Source organism: Heteronotia binoei, chromosome 7 (genome assembly GCF_032191835.1).
Source record: "Heteronotia binoei isolate CCM8104 ecotype False Entrance Well chromosome 7, APGP_CSIRO_Hbin_v1, whole genome shotgun sequence".
NCBI classification, from domain to species: domain Eukaryota; kingdom Metazoa; phylum Chordata; class Lepidosauria; order Squamata; family Gekkonidae; genus Heteronotia; species Heteronotia binoei.
In genome coordinates, this window is record NC_083229.1 from 94,720,969 (window position 1) to 94,738,260 (window position 17,292).

The window sequence follows — 17,292 nt, forward strand, 5'->3', positions numbered from 1 at the left end:
TGATTCTCAAAGTCCCCACTGGCCTTCTGGCCACCTTGGAGAAGGCATTTGTCTCTTTAAATCACTTATCCAAACCAAGCCAGCTGACGGTTTGGAGAATGCATGCAACATTAAAGTTGCTTTCCTTCCTTCCTTCCTTCCTTCCTTCCTTCCTTCCTTCCTTCCTTCCTTCCTTCCTTCCTTCCTTCCTTCCTTCCTTCCTTCCTTCCTTCCTTCCTTCCTTCCTTCCTTCCTTCCTTCCTGTGTTGCGGCTCTCAAATATCTGATGTTCATGACTTGCAGCTCTGAAACATCTGACATTTTTTCTATGTGGCTCTTGTGGCGTGTGACCACCCCTGATGTAGAGTATAGCCTCACTAAATAAAATATGCAGATGGAGGGAATTTCTCCTCATCATGTATAAAAGAAGACACTTGTTTCTTATAATTTTAAATGCAGTGTTTTTAAGTTGAGACATCCAGGTTGCATGGTGTTTATGTAATCCAAATTACAACCAGTAAAATAATGCACTTCATGGGTGAATCATGCTTTGTATTCTGACATCTATTAAATACCCTAACTATTTGGTAACTTGCTACATAAGTTTGGAAAGGGGAAGAAAATATCAGGTCTATATTTTATGAGGTATTTCACAACTGTTTTTGAAAACTGATCTCCATGTTATAGTACAGTATTTTTTGATTACAAAAGGTATTGTGACATTTTAAAGCAGAATACTGACAATGAAATGTATAATACCAAATATTTAAAAGATAATGCAACTGCAGTTTTTATTAATATTCATGGATACATCATCAGATATGTTATTTGAAGTCAAACAAGTATTTCGGGGAAGGAAGAAGGTTAACTTTTAGCTATGAAGATAATTTTTAATAGGTTATGGAAAATCTAACGTTAAATACCATTCAGTCCCCAGATAAAAATACACCACGTTTATGTTTGGGGATAGGAAGTAAATGTGTGTGAGAAAGGTAAATATAGTATGACTGATCAAAGGACATTAACTATAACTTGTACTAAAAAGGGTTTACTGGAAGTGGATTATGCCCAGTCAAGTTGATCATCTTAAACTAAATGCCATGCAACTCAAGGTGTGTTTAATGTGTGCATGTGCAGAATGAAGGGTGAATCACATGAGACTGCCTTCTTTCCTTTCATGTCCTTTCAGTGACAATACCATAAAATTGGATGCAATTTATATTATGTTTTTAGTTAATTCTTATTATTTAATTTTAATATTTGTTTGTCATCAGGATTTGTTAATGCTGTAACACTGGATGCATACAAAAGATAATTGTCAATGGAAAAAATTAAAAACAACTTGGTAGACTTGTTTTAATTATCTCAACTAGAAAAAAAAGAAAATTAAAACATGGAATTGATTTTGAACCTCTGTAATTTTTCTACCCCTTAATATATAGTGCATGTTCCACAGTTTGACACCTATAATACACGCTGTTAAGGCTTCTTTAAAAGTTATTATAGTTTAGCAGAAGCTATTTATTTTCCAGGAACAACTTCTATGTAGCTGGATAATGTTTAAGTTCGCTGACGAAATGAACTTGCTCTTTCCTCTGGAATTAATACTCCCCATTCACATGAATGGGTTTAGCTGGATCCTATCCCATGTCTTTGTCATTTAAATTAGAAATGAGCTGAATTTTGTTAATTTTTGCATAAGAATTGTACATTTAATAAGGTAGAAACTTTTGAACTTGGTGCTTGGGAGGGGCAACAGGGTGAGGGCTTCTGGTGTCCTGGCCCTGCTGATGAACCTCCTGATGGCACCTGGGGTTTTTTGGCCACTATGTGACACCGAGTGTTGGACTGGATGAGCCATTGGCCTGATCCAACATGACTTCTCTTATGTTCTTATGAGCAAGTGGCACAAAAATGGCAAATGTTTCTGTGTTTTGGGGGTGGGGGGGGGAGAGTTAAGCTTTTGATGCTAACCTGAAGACTTCAGGGAGCTGTACAGTCCCTAAACTAATATCAGGATGCTTGGAAACAGAGAAATGTATCATCATTGAGCTTTTTAAACTAAAATTGAGGAAACTTCTGATTAACTTATCTGAGGCATAAGCAAAAACAACCTCTCTATAAGCCCCTCCAGCAGCCTGTATGACTGGTAACAGATGTACGTAGGTACTTCTCCGGTGGTCTGGACAGTGGGTCGGTCCGACTACTGGGTATAGGCTCCTCCTCCTCGTCACAGGGTCGGGTGCTCCAATCGATCCGGAGGGGGAGTGGCCTATACCACCCAGGACGCGCCAGTTTTTCTCCCGGCCCTGCACGAGGCAGGACGGTTTTTCTCCAGGCGCTTGCTGAGGAGCGCAGAAGATCCGGATTATTGAAATAAAACACAGACCGGAAGCGTTGGGATCGGTCCCAACAACGCCGGTGGCGGCAGTCTGCAGGGTTTACTCACAAGTAGACCTTGAGCGAGCGGCAGACGCCCGCAGCACTTCGTTCCCTCACAGACCAGAAGCGTTGGGATCGGTCCCAACAACGCCGGTGGCGGCAGTCTGCAGGGTCTACTCGCGAGTAGACCTTGAGCAAGCGGCAGACGCCCGCAGCGCTTCGTTCCCTCACAGAACGGAAGCGTTGGGATGGGTCCAAACAACGCCGGTGGCGGCAGTCTGCAGGGTCTACTCGCGAGTAGACCTTGAGCGAGCGGCAGACGCCTGCAGCGCTTCGTTCCCTCGCAGACGCGATTGGAACCAAGCGGGAAGGAAAGAGAGGAGGCAAGCGGAGCGGCAGCGCGGTAAGTCACCCTACAGCAATAGGGCTGCGCGCGGATCCACGGGGCTTCAGAAGGGTCCCCATGCTGCCTGCGTTGTCTCTCCTTCGGACGGCCTAGTCGTGTAGACTTGGCAAAGGAGTGAGAGAGAGAGGCCTCTGAGGGGGTTTGTTCCTGACTGGAAGGCAAGATACACAAAAGCCCGTTAGAGGGCGCAACGGAGGCATTCTGTCCTCCATTTGAGCCTTTCCCGCTTCTTTTTAGTTGCATTTGCCTTTCCTTCCCTTATAGGGACGTGAAAAGCAACAAAATGGCGACTAGCTCTCACAGCAACTCACCCAGCGAATTTGATCTACCTCTTCTGTCAGGGGCTCTGACTCCTCAACAGGAGGCTCAGAATCCTGACCTCACAGGAGAGCATGCCAAGTCAAATTTAGTCCTTTGGCTTAAGAAAGAGCTGCTAAAAGAGTTGGGACAGGACCTTCGTCAGCAGCTGGACTCCCCTGCTTCCCTACAGCCAAAAAGGAAGGATGGAAGGAAAAGGGGCAGAGATACTAGTCCCAGTGGCACTATGGAAGGACGCTCTAAGATCAAGCCTCCTTTGGGTTTGGACTCCCCCCTCCTGAGCTCAGCTGAGGAATCAGAAGACTGAGCAGTCAGATAAGGAGGAGGGTGCACTGTCAGACGAGGAGGAGCAGACTGACACTGTTCAATCTAGGCTCTTTCCTTCTGAATACTATTCAAAATTGCTTCCCAAAGTACTGAGGACCCTCAACTTTGTACCCACTCCTAAAGAAAATGAGGAGTTGGATCCTGATCTCCCCACAGGTTCAGGGGAGATGATGCCAAAATTGAGCAGCGCTCAGACAGGGGTTCCTTTGCCTGCGGCCTTTTTTGCCCTGGTCAAGGAGGAATGGGAACGTCCGACTAAGCCTAAAGCAAACCAACAGATTCTCTCCAAACTTTATTCTCTTATTCTACAGGTTACTAAGAGATTAAAGTTACCAACAGTGGATGACCCTGTAACTAGCCTGATTTCCAATTCGGTCCTTCCTATGGACGCAGATGGTTTACCCAGAGATCCATGCGATAGGAGGATTGAGCAAGCTTTACGCAAAGAGTTTGAAGCGACATCTTGGGCCATCAAGGCAGCCACTACGTCTTCATTGTTTGCCAGAGCAATGTGCACGTGGTCTAATAACTTGGCAGCAGCAGACAGTGGAGCTCCTAAGGAGTTCAAGGACGAGCAAAAAAAAAAAAAAAAAGATTGCTTTATCCGCTGCCTTCGTGGCAGATAGTTCATTAGACACCATGCAACTGGCGGCCAGAGCCATGGCATGTGGGGTAGCTGCCAGACGCAACATTTGGTTGCGTAATTGGGAGGTAGACACTGCAGCCCAGGCCAGGGTGGCAGCGGTGCCTTTTAAAGGAACCTTGTTGTTCGGGGAGGGTCTAGATAGATACCTCATTGAGAACAAGGATAAAAAGAAGGTTTTACCTTCCAAGAGTAAAGAGTCGAAACAGAGGAAGTCCTTTCCTTCCTTTCGAGATTCGAAGAAACCATCCAGACCAGGTCCCTTTCGTCCCTTCAGAGGGAAGTGGCAGCAGAAGGGGCGTGATCCCAAACCATACTATTCTGGGAAGTCAGATCAGGGTTCCAAAAATCCCTCCAAGAAAGGAGGATCCCAGTGACTATGCCTCTCACCAGCCGACAAACAAAATAGGGGGTCGTCTTTCCCTTTTCACAGACATCTGGAACCAGTCAATCCAGGACAAGTGGGTTTTAGAAGTAGTGGAACAAGGTTACGCCTTGGAATTCCACTCTCTTCCCCCCAACCATTTTCGAGGGGTTCCCCGGAAAAAAGATTTATCTACTCACAGAGCAATGTTGTCGGCCATTCAGCACTTGGTGAATATAGGGGCAGTGGAGGCCGTCCCGGTACTTCAACAGGGTTTGGGGGTCTATTCGGTGATATTTTTAGTTCCAAAAAAGAGCGGGGAGTTCAGAACCATCCTGGATCTGAAATGGCTCAACAAGTTCATCCTGACAAGACATTTCAAGATGGAGACAGCCGTTTGGTCTGAAGTCTTCGCCCTGGGTATTCACAAAAATTCTGGTGACCCTGGTGGCGGAGCTGAGATTGCAGGGTGTGGCCCTATTTCCTTACCTGGACAACATTCTGGTGAAGGCAGGGTCCCACCAGCAATGCCTGAAGGGCATGCAGCAGACAGTGACCATGTTGCACTCTCACGGCTTCGTGGTGAACCTAGAGAAGAGCAATCTTCTTCCCTCTCAGAGGCTAGTGCATCTGGGAGTGGAAATAGATACAAAGGTGGACAGAGTCTTCTTAACCCCAGAGAGACGGGAGAAGTTGTGCCTCCTTCTGCAAGGGGTGTTACAGCAACCGAAGGTGTCAGTCATGAAGTTAGCACAAGTCTTAAGGATGATGGTATCCTTTCAGGATCTACTGTCTTGGGCCAGATTCCACACTCGTTCCCCACAATTTTTTCTGCGGCCTTTTCAGGAGATTATAGGGAACAAAATTCCCAAACTGGTGACATTACCGTTAGAGGTGACGTCCCAGTTACAGTGGTGGTTGAACCCGGGTCTTTTCAGTCCAGGTTTCCCGCTTCGCGAACCTCAGAGGGTTTGCATTACTACAGATGCCAGTTTATGGGGTTGGGGGGCTCACTCACAGGATCAAATGATCCAGGGTCAGTGGGAGCCTCACGAGATGAAGTGCAGTATCAACTTCCTGGAACTCAGGGCGATCCGGTTAGGGTTGCAAGGGTTGCAGGCAGTTCTGAGGGGTCACCATGTCCTGCTGAAAACGGACAACTCAACCGCCAAAGCATATGTAAATCGACAGGGAGGAACCAAGGTGAAATCCCTTCATGCCGAGGCGAAGGTTCTCTTTGAGTGGGCCGAAGTCAATCTCCTGTCAATCAAAGCGGTGCATGTTCCAGGGAAGGACAATCGGCTAGCGGATTGGCTCAGCAGACGCTGGCTGGACCAAACAGAATGGAGGTTACACAGGGACACCTTCAGTCTAATAGTGGACAGGTACTGACCAGTGTCGGTGGACTTGTGTGCCACGGCAGAAAATTGTCAAGTGGACAGGTTCTTTGCCAAGGTCAGAGACACAAGGGCAGAAGGAACCGATGCCCTCAGCGCTGCATGGCCGACGGGACTAGTGTATGCCTTCCCGCCCCTTCCTCTATTACCCAGGGTGTTACAGAGGGTGGTGGAACTAAGGGCGGAGATGGTGTTGGTGGCCCCCTTCTGGCCGAGATGGTCATGGTTCCAGGAGCTTCTGAGGTTGTCTATTCAGCCTCCTTGGCGGCTGCCGGGGAAGGACGACCTTCTGACACAGGGCAACATGTCTCACCCTCAACCAGACATGTTGCAATTGACAGTTTGGAGGCTGAGCGGTTGCAGCTCAAGGAACTAGGTTATAGCACCAGAGTGGTGGACACTATGTTGGCATAGCGTAAGTGTTCCACTAATAGGATATACAATACCACCTGGAAGGTTTTTGCTTCGTGGTCTACCTTACGGGGGTGGGATCCGATGAAGGTGAAGGTAAATGGTATTCTAGGTTTTCTTCAGGAAGGGGCAGACAAGGGGCTTTCTACCAGCACGCTACGGCATCAGGTGGCGGCCATATCGTCTATACAGGGGGTGCGGGGGCGTAAATCCTTGTCAGCGCATCCGCATATTAAACGGTTCCTAAAGGGTGTTGCTCTCCTTAAGCCCCCACAGGTACATAGATTCCCCTCGTGGAAGTTGAATATAGTACTGAATGCCTTGTGTGGGTGTCCCTTCGAACCTATGGCTTCCTGTGGACTGAAGGAACTGACTCTAAAAACAATTTTTCTAGTGGGTATCACTACAGCACGGAGAGTGTCTGAATTAAGGGCCCTGTCGGTTGACAAGGAGCTTTGTGTTTTCCATAATGAAAAGGTGGTACTGAGACCAGACCCATCTTTCATTCCTAAAGTTAATTCTGTTTTTCATAGGTCCCAGGAGTTGGTTCTTCCAAATTTTTGTCCCAATCCCCAGTCTCCCAAGGAAAGGGAGCTGCACTGTTTAGATGTTAGGAGGGCACTTAGTTTTTACATTAATCGCACAAAAGACTGGAGGAAGTCTGATGCATTGTTTGTTTCGTTTAGCAAGAAGTCGCAGGGACGACAGGTCTCCACTTCCTCCCTTAGCAGGTGGCTACGGGAGTGCATTGTTTTGGCTTACAAGGCCCAAGGTCAAACCCCTCCAGATGGGATCACGGCCCATTCTCTAAGGGGTGCTGCAACATCAGCTGTGTACCGGTCTTTTCTGTCCTTAGAAGCTGTGTGTAAGGCAGCGACTTGGAAATCGGTACATACCTTTACCAGACACTATTAAGGTGGATAAATGGGCTTCAGCGGAGGCGGCCTTTGGGAGGCGTGTGCTGCAGCACGCACTCTAAACAGGGAAGCCGGTCCCGCCCGGGGATGTTCAGCTTTGTTACGTCCCAGTAGTCGGACCGACCCACTGTCCAGACCACCGGAGAACGGAAGATTGGTATCACTTACCGTGAAGCTTCCTTCTCGGTGGACTGGCAGTGGGTCGGTCCGGCCCGCCCGTTGAAGTTGAGCGGCTTCCTGGGTTTTGGAGATGGATTCTGGAGCAATGGTGCTTTCCCTGCGGGGAGGATATTACCTTTGCTTTGCTTGACAATGACTTTTTCTTTCAATCTGCCATTTTGTATGGTGCGTTGAACTGTGATAAACTAATCTTCTCATTTATTCGTTTCTGTACGTGAATGGGGAGGTGGTGAAAATTTTTATTATTAGGGGGATGCGGCTTGGATACAACTGGCGCGTCCTGGGTGGTATAGGCCACTCCCCCTCCGGATCGATTGGAGCACCCGACCCTGTGACGAGGAGGAGGAGCCTATACCCAGTAGTCGGACCGACCCACTGCCAGTCCACCGAGAAGGAAGCTTCACGGTAAGTGATACCAATCTTCCGTTTCTTTCCATCGTCTCTCACACAAGCTGAAGATGCTTCCCCCATAAGTTTTAACACATGACTAATAGAAATTTCAAATCTAGTCAGTGATTCATACACTCATAATAAGGGATCTGTGACTAACAATGCAAGCCTAAGCAGAGTTATACATCTCTAAGCTTACTGATTAGGATTGCACTGAAAGTGTCAAGCTGCTACTATAAGCCTGAAAAGAACACTTAGAATCTCAATATAATGAAATCAGATATAAGGTTGATTAAGGAGAATGATACAAATATTTGGATTGGAAATTAACAAGTCTCAGCTAGTCAGATATCAAGCACTCAGTGATACTAGAAGTCCACTAAAGAACCAGTTACTCTGCTCAAAAGGGGAAGGAGGAGACTCAAGAGAGATAGTGAAAGAGAAAGCAATGTGTTTATAAAGGTTCTTGAAAGTCTACATAGGGTGAGGTCAGACGTTCATAAAATCCCCCTACGATTTTAAGCGGTTGTCCAAACGTCAGCATCTGCCAATGGTGGTTAGCTCGTTCGAGTCCCGCGTTGAGATGACTGGGGTGCGGACTAATTTGATACTGCTTTAAATCAGGAACAAAATCCTTCTGACGGTTCCTGAGTGGAGTTTCTCTGTTTGAACGCTCCATCGTTGGCGACTCGTTGGAAGCGCACCACCGCTTCCCTCCCAAAGCCCGTGCAAGTGATATCACTGCGCCAGTGAATGAGCGAGCGAATGTTGGCTCGATAAATCGTTTACCCGCCCTTATGTCCGGAAACAAAAATCACTTTTGAAAGTAGATGTGAACTAGATGTGAACTGATTTGAATTCCTGGGTTCTTTTCTGCACGCGTAGTGCTCGTGCTGGAAAAGTAGTGCCAACGGACTAGCAAAACTTTACTGATCTGACCCATTTAAAAGCGACGCGCTGCAGATAGTGGGCATCACTGCACCTGCGCTAATGCAGATTGACGTCTCATGAAACGAGGTCCGGTATAGCAATCTGATCGACCAGCGACAGGACCCACATGGGATAAAACGGGAGCGTGGCTGTTGTATGATCGGAAAATTGGTTGTGCGGATTATAATACAGGCGTGTAGCAGATGGATTTAATGGTGAGTGTGACCGCACCCATAGTAGTGCAAATACCAAGATACAAATTCACACGTCTAGGCAGAAATATTCCAAAAGAAAGAAGGAACAGTCCACAGGACAATGGCTGTCTTAGGGAAGCAAAAATACAGAAACAGGCCAAGCCTGTTGCACACTAAGGATTCTCTCCCCAGTTATAGGGAAAACAGCATCAGAGTCCCAAAATAAAAGATAATTGTAGAATCATCCTTGTAGAAGTCTAAGTGATTCTGGAACTCTGGGCAAAAGTCAAGGTTGGGGACCCCATACCCCCATTGCATACATCTATTACCTGTGAATTGTTTGCTGTGGCGACTGAGTGTAGCAGGCAGCTCACAACAAGGATGGCTGCTGTGTGGACCATGGATGAGAAGGAGGAGGGCACTTCACACTCATGCATGTGTGCTCCTTGTTCCTATACAGCCTGGTATACCAGACAGCAAAAGCTATGCAGCTGCAGATGCCCTCTGCTGCCCATAAGACAGAACTGTGACACAGAGGAGGAGGGTATGTTCTGTGTTGCTTTCTTGCCTGCCAGTGAGCAAGCCAGCTACCTGACCAGAGCTGGATAGTTTGACAGCTCATCCTCTCTCTCTGCCCCTTGACCCCATTGCAAAGAGGGAGGGACAGGGTAATTGCAGAGCAACCAGGGAGCCCCAGCCTCCATCCCTCACCTTGTGATGAAATGCTACTTCGCCCAAGTAGCTGTGCTTTTATCACATTACTTTGTGATTGCACAGGGGTTAAGCTCAAACTGCCCTGTCTGGTAGTCTAGTAAGAAGAAAGCCTTTATTCTCTCCCTTTCCCTATCCTTTCTTATTTTAATGTTGAAATAGTAGACAATAAGGTGGTATGGTAATGAGGCAACCCAAGAAGGCAAAGTAGAAACAGCATATTTGCATTGGACTCTTCAGTCTCAGAGTCCAAGTGGTTGTATATTTCTTTTTCCCCACCTTGGGATCAGTCTTCCGTCTAAGGTCAGTGGGAAAGCACTGGGGTCAATGGGAAAAAACCAGCTGAATATCCCTGGGCCGAGGGAGGCCAAATTGAAGAACACAAGGGAACAGGCCTTCTCTATCGCAGCCCCACACTTGTGGAATCAACTTCCAGACGAAGTGCGGGCCCTGCGGAGTCTTGACCAATTCTGCAGGGCCTGCAAGACTACTCTTTTTAAGATGGCCTTCGCTGAATGCTGAGCAAATGATAGATTCGCTGCTGTTGTATTCCGCCATCAATTTATTAAAAACCTGTAAGTTAGCACCATAACTGTTAATTTTAATTGGAATGTCGATTTAAATGATGGTTTTATAATGTAGTATTTGTTAAATTATATGATTTTTGTATTGTATTGTATTGAACTGATATGTTGTGAGCCGCCCTGAGCCTGCTTCGGCGGGGAGGGTGGAATATAAATAAAAAGTATTATTATTAAGCTGAGTTAGTGTGAGCCAGCTCACAGTTTTTTAGCTTCTGGCTCACACATTTTTGTCTTATCTCAGGAAAGATGGCCCCAGAGTAAACTAATTTATATCACGACTTTAATGCCAGTAGTTCATGACATAGAATTTTTGCTCACAAGACTCCACAGCTTAGAGGGAATATTGCTTGGGATATAGGAAGGAACCAATAGAGTACCTGCTCAGTGGAGGATATCTGTAGCAAATGAGGTTTTAAGAATTTCCCCCTAACTTCACAATAGCTAATGTAAAGAGGCAATTCTTTCTTATACTTTTAAAGAGGGTCAATTTCCAGCCTGTAGACTACAGTTCTGTTAGAATCCTTTGGTGGCAGCAGTGAGAAGAGAGAAAGGGGAGTGAGAGTGAGAGTGAGTGGGGCAAAGGCTAGAGAGAGGTGAACTGTAGTTAGGGGAGTTTGCCTGCCTTTGAGTTTTCCAAGTTGGGGCATTTTTAGGGTCTAGGAAACATTTGACACATTGATTACAGGAAAGATCATGCAAGATAAATAAAAAGGAAATATTTATTATGGTGATTCTTTAAAATCTGTTCATAATTTTTAGTTCTTTTCAGAGATAAATTTAAATCATTTGCTGATGGAAAAAGTTATTAAAAATTCATTAGGATTGAAAATGAATCTGTACACATTCATAACATATTCAAAACAAATTTATCCCTTATGACAATTAAACTAAAAGAATTTCCACATCATTAACCAATAAATCTCACTTAATTTGAAAACAGGTGAAAAAGAAACAATTGAAATGACTTTTACTGAAGCAGGCTATTAATGGTGATTAAAATAGTAAAAGCAATTTTGAACAAAATGGAATTTAATCTTGTCAAGCATTATTAACCCTTTCCAGCTACGTTTTCCAAATCACAGGTCTCTGTGTATCTGAGTCTTTTAAAGAAGGCAGCCACTCATTTGAATTCACTTTTGGTAGGGGAAAAAAACTAAAACAAGCTTTGGATGGTCTCAAACACAATGAGACTTGATGTCATACTTATAAACGTAATACATGCATGTAACAGACAGGAAGCTCTCCTGCCCCTGAAGGGTAAAACAGCCACTCAGCATATGGGACTGTTGCTCCAGCATACAGTCACCTTTCATTGGCTGGATGCAATGTTAAGAAGCACAGCAGAGGTTAGTTCAGAACTGCCTCAAGACGAGTTTAGTGATAGCTCAGGTCTGCCTCAGCAAAAGTGAACCAATAGCAGAGTGCTAAGCTGCAGTACTGCAGTCCAAGCTCTGCTCATGACCTGAGTTTGATCCCAGTGGAAGCTGAGTTCAGGTAGCAGGATCAAGATTGGCTCAGCCTTCCATCCTTTTGAGGTCAGTAAAATGAGTACCCAGCTCTCTGGGGGTAAAGTGTAGATGACTGGGGAAGGCAATGGCAGACCACTCCATAAACGTCTGCCAAGAAAACATCGGGATATGACATCACCCCTTGAGTCAGTAACAACTGAGTGTTTGCACAGGGGACTACCTTTACCTTTACCTCAGCAAAAGAGCAAAAAACAAAACAAAAAACAGTTTGAAGGGTAGCTCTGCATGATAGCATGGCAGACTGGTTTATCTCTACTTTCAACAGAAGATAGAGGACCCCAGTTGTTAGCCCTGTCTGTGGTGATGAGCAGACCTTGGGAAAGGGCAGGCTGGTTTTGGTGGACTCCTATGTGTGTACTTGAAAGGCTCCAACCTAGTGGCTCATCAGTGAAAGCCAATTTGTACCTGGAAGCATTAAAGAGAATTGAAATCACACTCTGAAGTCATAATTAGTTTAAACTTATGTGCCTCAGCTATTTGGAGACCTGCTGCTGATCTGTTCTTTTGTAGTTAATGTTGTTGCAGCTATAATTGTTTTTTATTTATACTATGTTTGGTTTATAAAGACTAATGACTATTTAAAAATATTCTGGAGTGGTGACTGTGGTTTAGCAACTGTTATATTTGTGAATCACATCTTAAGGACTTTTTGTAGCAGTCTAGGTTCCTGTAATTTAACTGTTCAACTGTTTTAAGTGTGCCCCTTGTTCTGTACCGTACATTATATCACAAAAATACCTTTTTTAAAGTCCCTGTAACAGAAATAGATACATACAACAGTTCTGTATTCAGCTTCCTTTTGTGAACTGAACTATTAGCCAGGAGAAAGTAACCTCACTGGCTTGGCAGCTTTTACGGATTAGGCAGTAGTTTTTCATTTCTGGCAGCATTATTGCAGCGTTTTCAAGAGACAAAGTAAAATGGCTTGATAAGAATTCTGCCTTACTTCTAGTAAAAGATACCAAATGTGCATTTTTTTCCTGATTGTACTAATTGGCAGTCCTGGCATACATGGAATCTGGAACAGAGCAATACCTACCTACTATAACGGTATGGATATGTATTTAGAAGCAGAATGATAAGCTCTACAGTGCTATAGGAGGTAATTATAACATTGTTCTAGCAGAGTCATATACACAGTATTGCTGTTCCCTACATGTGAATGATATATGCAGACCAGAGGAGGTGGCTACCATCAAGATTACTTACTCTGGTAGGCTCTGATGCTTTAGTATCCTGTCTTGTGTGCACATGTGTCTCTGTGTGTTTGTGCTTCCATACCTGCAGGTCATGGCCACCTCAGGCGGCTCCTGCTGAGGCATGGAGGACACTCAAAGAAGTGGCTTGATAGCCTGCCTCTGCCTCCTGATTGGTATTCTTTGGAGGTTTCCCATCCAAAAATTAGCCAGAGCTGACCTTGCTTAGCTTCTGAGACCTGACTAGATTGGGCTTGCCTGGGTTATCCAGGTCAGGGCAGGTCTGAAGTCCATTACTCCGGAAAGAAAAAAAAAGGCTCCCCACGCCAACTGCAACCCCCAGCCAGCAAGCAGCAGAAATCTAAGGCAGCAAGCACCAACAGGTTTCCAAAAAATCTAGCCCTGAAATGGAGTCAAGCTGCAGGGCAGGCCTACTTTTTATCCTCTTTGCCCGTGATCAGAGAGCCATTTTACTTTTGGCATTGTTAACAATGTCATAAATAAATTTATTTTTTAAAAAACCAGAGAACCATGGAGACATATGAGAATCATCATAACTGAGCATATTGCCCCCCATGATCCCATTTCTTGGAGAAATGCTTCCCTCTTCAAACGCCTGGGGAAATGGAAGGAAAACGGGCCTGGGAGTCTTCAATGCCAGTCTTGGATATTTCTGGAAATATTCAAAACCTGATTATTGATTTACTGAGCATCCCATATAGCACTACAGTGTTTTTTTTTCACGTATATATTTGAACCAAAAGTATTTGAATGAACATCCCTAGCAGACAGTAAATACCCAGGAACAGAATCCCACTTAAAGAGTCAGTAATTCCAGGTATCATTATGCAACAGCCCCGTAGCTAAGAGTCACACGGGGAGGGGGCCACAGGGGGGCAATAGAAGAGGGGCCATGGGGGTGAACACGAGAAGCTGGAGAGGCTGGGGGCCACCCCTCTCCCTCCCCCCTCCAGTGTGATTTAAATTGCATGTAAGCTCCAATTCCCTTTCTACCTTTCCTGGAGCTCAGCCTGCAGTGATCAACTTACAATTCCAAAGGTCAAAAGAAGGCTGATTTGTATCCCTGCACTCCCTCCCCATTTCCCTGATTTCCTGTGCACTTCCCCAACTTGGAGCAGCAGGGAATGCACACAGCTTGTACATGCTGGCTGGAGGAGACATGTCCTGGCCACCCTCCTCCCTCCGTTCCCACCCCGCAAGGACGCTAGCTGCCCTTGCACCCTGTGCAATCTAGGTGCCTCTCCTCCGATTCACCCAGGAACTTACTGTTCAGGCTCGCGGCGGTGGAAAACAAGGCAGCACATGGAGTCCCCAGCTCTTCATGGCTGGACTAAGGGCTGCTGGGGACTGGCTGCCCACCTACTTACCCAACCTTTGGAATCTGCCCACCCACCCAACTCTGCTCAGAGTGCTTCAGGGGAGAGCTTGCTGGTGCTGCTACCTGCTTCATGTGCTAAGGGAATCAGGGTGAGGGGTCCCGACAGGGAGGGGGGAGCCAAGGCTTGGGGAGCGGCCCGTAAAATCCACAAGGATTCTGGGCCCTTTGGGCCCCATGGGGTGCTATGGATCTGTTATGCAAGCTTCTTCAGGAGAAACAAGAGGCTAAAAAGAGAGGGCAAGACAGAAAGTTAAGTTGACTGCAGCTACTGTGACAGTTCTAGTCCAGAAGGGGGCATGATTAAATGGTAGAGTGACTGCTTTGTATACAGAAGGATCCAGGTTCAATCTCCAGCATTTCCAGTTAAAAGGGTCAAATAAGAGTGATGTGAAAAGACCTGTGATGCTCATGTACTGATGCTAAATTTGTTGCACCAATGGTTGGACTCTGTAAAAGGCAGTTTCATGTGTTCGTATGGCAGCACAGATGTTTTCGTATGGCAGCACAGACCTGTCTCCCAAGATAGGGGTCCAAGAGCATTTTCCCACAGAGCTTACCGCAGAGCGACGTCCCTCTTCACCGCACAGCGTCTGCGCGGATTTCCCACCAACTGCTCCACAGAACCAGGAAGTGCCGGGCCTTTTGCATCGCAAATGTAAACCGCTAAAAACCAGTTTACGTTAGCGACGCAAAAGCCGCGGCTCTTCTCGGTTCTGCGGAGCAGTTGGTGGGAAATCCGCGCAGACGCTGCACGGTGAAGAGGGACGTCGCTCCGCGGTAAGCTCTGTGTGAAAACGCTCCAAGTGTCTAAGCAGCAAATAATCCAAAAGGGAAGGGTTGAATCCATGTCAGCTAAGTGGTCAGGCAAACAAAGCGGTACTTTGCAAGGGCTCGAAATGATTGCCGGGGGGGGGGCAAAAAGAGAGGGCAAGACAGAAAGTTAAGTTGACTGCAGCTACTGTGAAATCCTGTTCCTGGGAATCCTGTTCCCAAGAATAAAGCAAGCAGCAAAGTTTTAAAAGAAAATATGTCCAGTATTGGAAAGGGAAACAGGTCAGTTATGGGAAAGTTAGGGTCCTGGGATAGTTTTAATTAAGGATAAGGGTTTTTGTGTGGGTGCGTTTTGAAATAGTCTCACTTTTAACCAGGGTTGCCAGAAAAAAAAAATAAAAATGGCCAATGCTATGATGTTACTTCTGTGAAAACCCAGAAGTATGCCCTTTCTCAAAGTCACCAGAAACTGTTTAGCAGTTCATAGAGAGATGTGATGTCTCTCTCAGCTTTCCCTGGAAGTGACATCATGCTGTTGCTGACACCCCCCCATTGCCACTCTTGCTGAGTGCCAGGCCATGCTTGGTGACCCTACCTTGAACTAGGGTTGCCAATCCCCAGGTGGGCCCCCTCCCACTTTAGGGTCATCAGAAAGCGGGGGGAGGGGAGGGAAATGTCTGCTGGGAACTCTATTATTCCCTATGGAGATTTATTCCCATAGAAAATCATGGAGAATTGATCTGGGGGTATCTGGGGCTCTGGGGGGGGGCTGTTTTTTTAGGTAGAGGCACCGAATTTTCAGTATAGCATCTAGTGCCTCTCACCAAAATACCTCCCAAGTTTCAAAACGATTGGACCATGGGGTCCAATTCTATGAGCCCCCCAAAAAGGTACCCCTATCCTTCATTATTTCCTATGGAAGGAAGGCATTGAAAAGATGTGCCGTCCCTTTAAATGTGATGGCCAGAACTCCCTTTGGAGTTCAATTATGCTTGTCACAGCCTTGATCTTGGCTCCACCCCCAAAGTCTCCTGGCTCCACCCCCAAAGTCCCCAGATATTTCTTAAATTGGGCTTGGCAACCCTACCTTGAACAGAGAAAGTATTTTTTCAGGCAATTTTAGGATGCTAGTTTCCAGGTGGGACATGGAGATCCTTTGAAATTATAGCTCATCTCCAGACTTCAGAGGTCAGTTCCTCTAGAGAAAATTGATGCTTTGGAGGGTGAACTCCAGGGCAGTGTATCCACTGAGGTCCCTGTCCTTCTCAGGATCCATCCCCAGGAATGTTCCAATCTAGATCTGGTAATCCTACCCTCCCCCCACCCCTATCCACCACTTTTGGCTAGGGGGCAGCTCACAACAAAACATAACTGACTGTCAGTAGGAAATGATCCAGAGGCTTAATATGTATGTGCATGAATCCTGTGTTTGAGAAATGCTCATGTGACAGGTACTGCTACTGGCTAAAGACCCATTGATTAAATGCTAGAGGTTCTTGATTAACAGTCTGGACAAGCTATTTTATTCCAGTGAACATGACTGAATTAGGCTTCGTCCTGCTTCCTCTGATGGCTGATTGTCTGTTGGTTTAAAATAGATTTAAAAGCTATTTACTAGCCTGAGGCAAAAGCACAGAGAAGACAAACTAATCCTGATACCAAAGATTGGGCGTCACAGAATGGAGATATCTTGTCAACAATGCAACATTTTATGAAATTCATTTTTTAAAAAAAATCTGTGAAAGTTTGATAATAAAGTTTTAAATGCAGTGATTTTTTATTGTCTTTCTAATTGAGCAGGGATATTAAAGAAAACTGTATTGTAATATAAAGTATACACACACTTATCTGTCCTTCAGATAGATTCTTTATTTTATTCCTCTTTTCTGGAGTTAAAGTGATTTTGTGTGCAATCTTACATGTGGAATATGTGCTTTGACCAATGAGTTGTATCTCCATACAATAAGTTGTGGCCTTATTTTTCATGTTTTAAGCCCAAAGTTTCTAATTCTCATTTACAGGGGAAGGGGAGCCTAGAACCAGAATGCCATATCCTTCTAAAAGGCCCAGTAACCAGAACTTGGACCTGTTTGGAAAAGTTCACTTAACATTTTTAAAAGTTTGATTAATAGTATCTCAGATTTTTACACAGCATCTGGCCGGGATAATCTTCTGGTGAGAGCAAACTGATTAAACTTTTCAACATGCCAGGAATTGTTGCCTGAAAATGTAATACCACCTGAGGCAGAGAAGCAATTATTTTA

The 17,292-nt window shown here is 45.5% G+C and overlaps 1 protein-coding gene across 1 annotated transcript in view; it reads left to right on the forward strand.

Moving 5' to 3' along the window:
• The window catches only part of DOK6 (docking protein 6), a 278,299-nt gene that overhangs the window by 118,672 nt on the left and 142,335 nt on the right, over positions 1–17,292 (forward strand). The gene's annotated exons all lie outside the window — the stretch shown is intronic.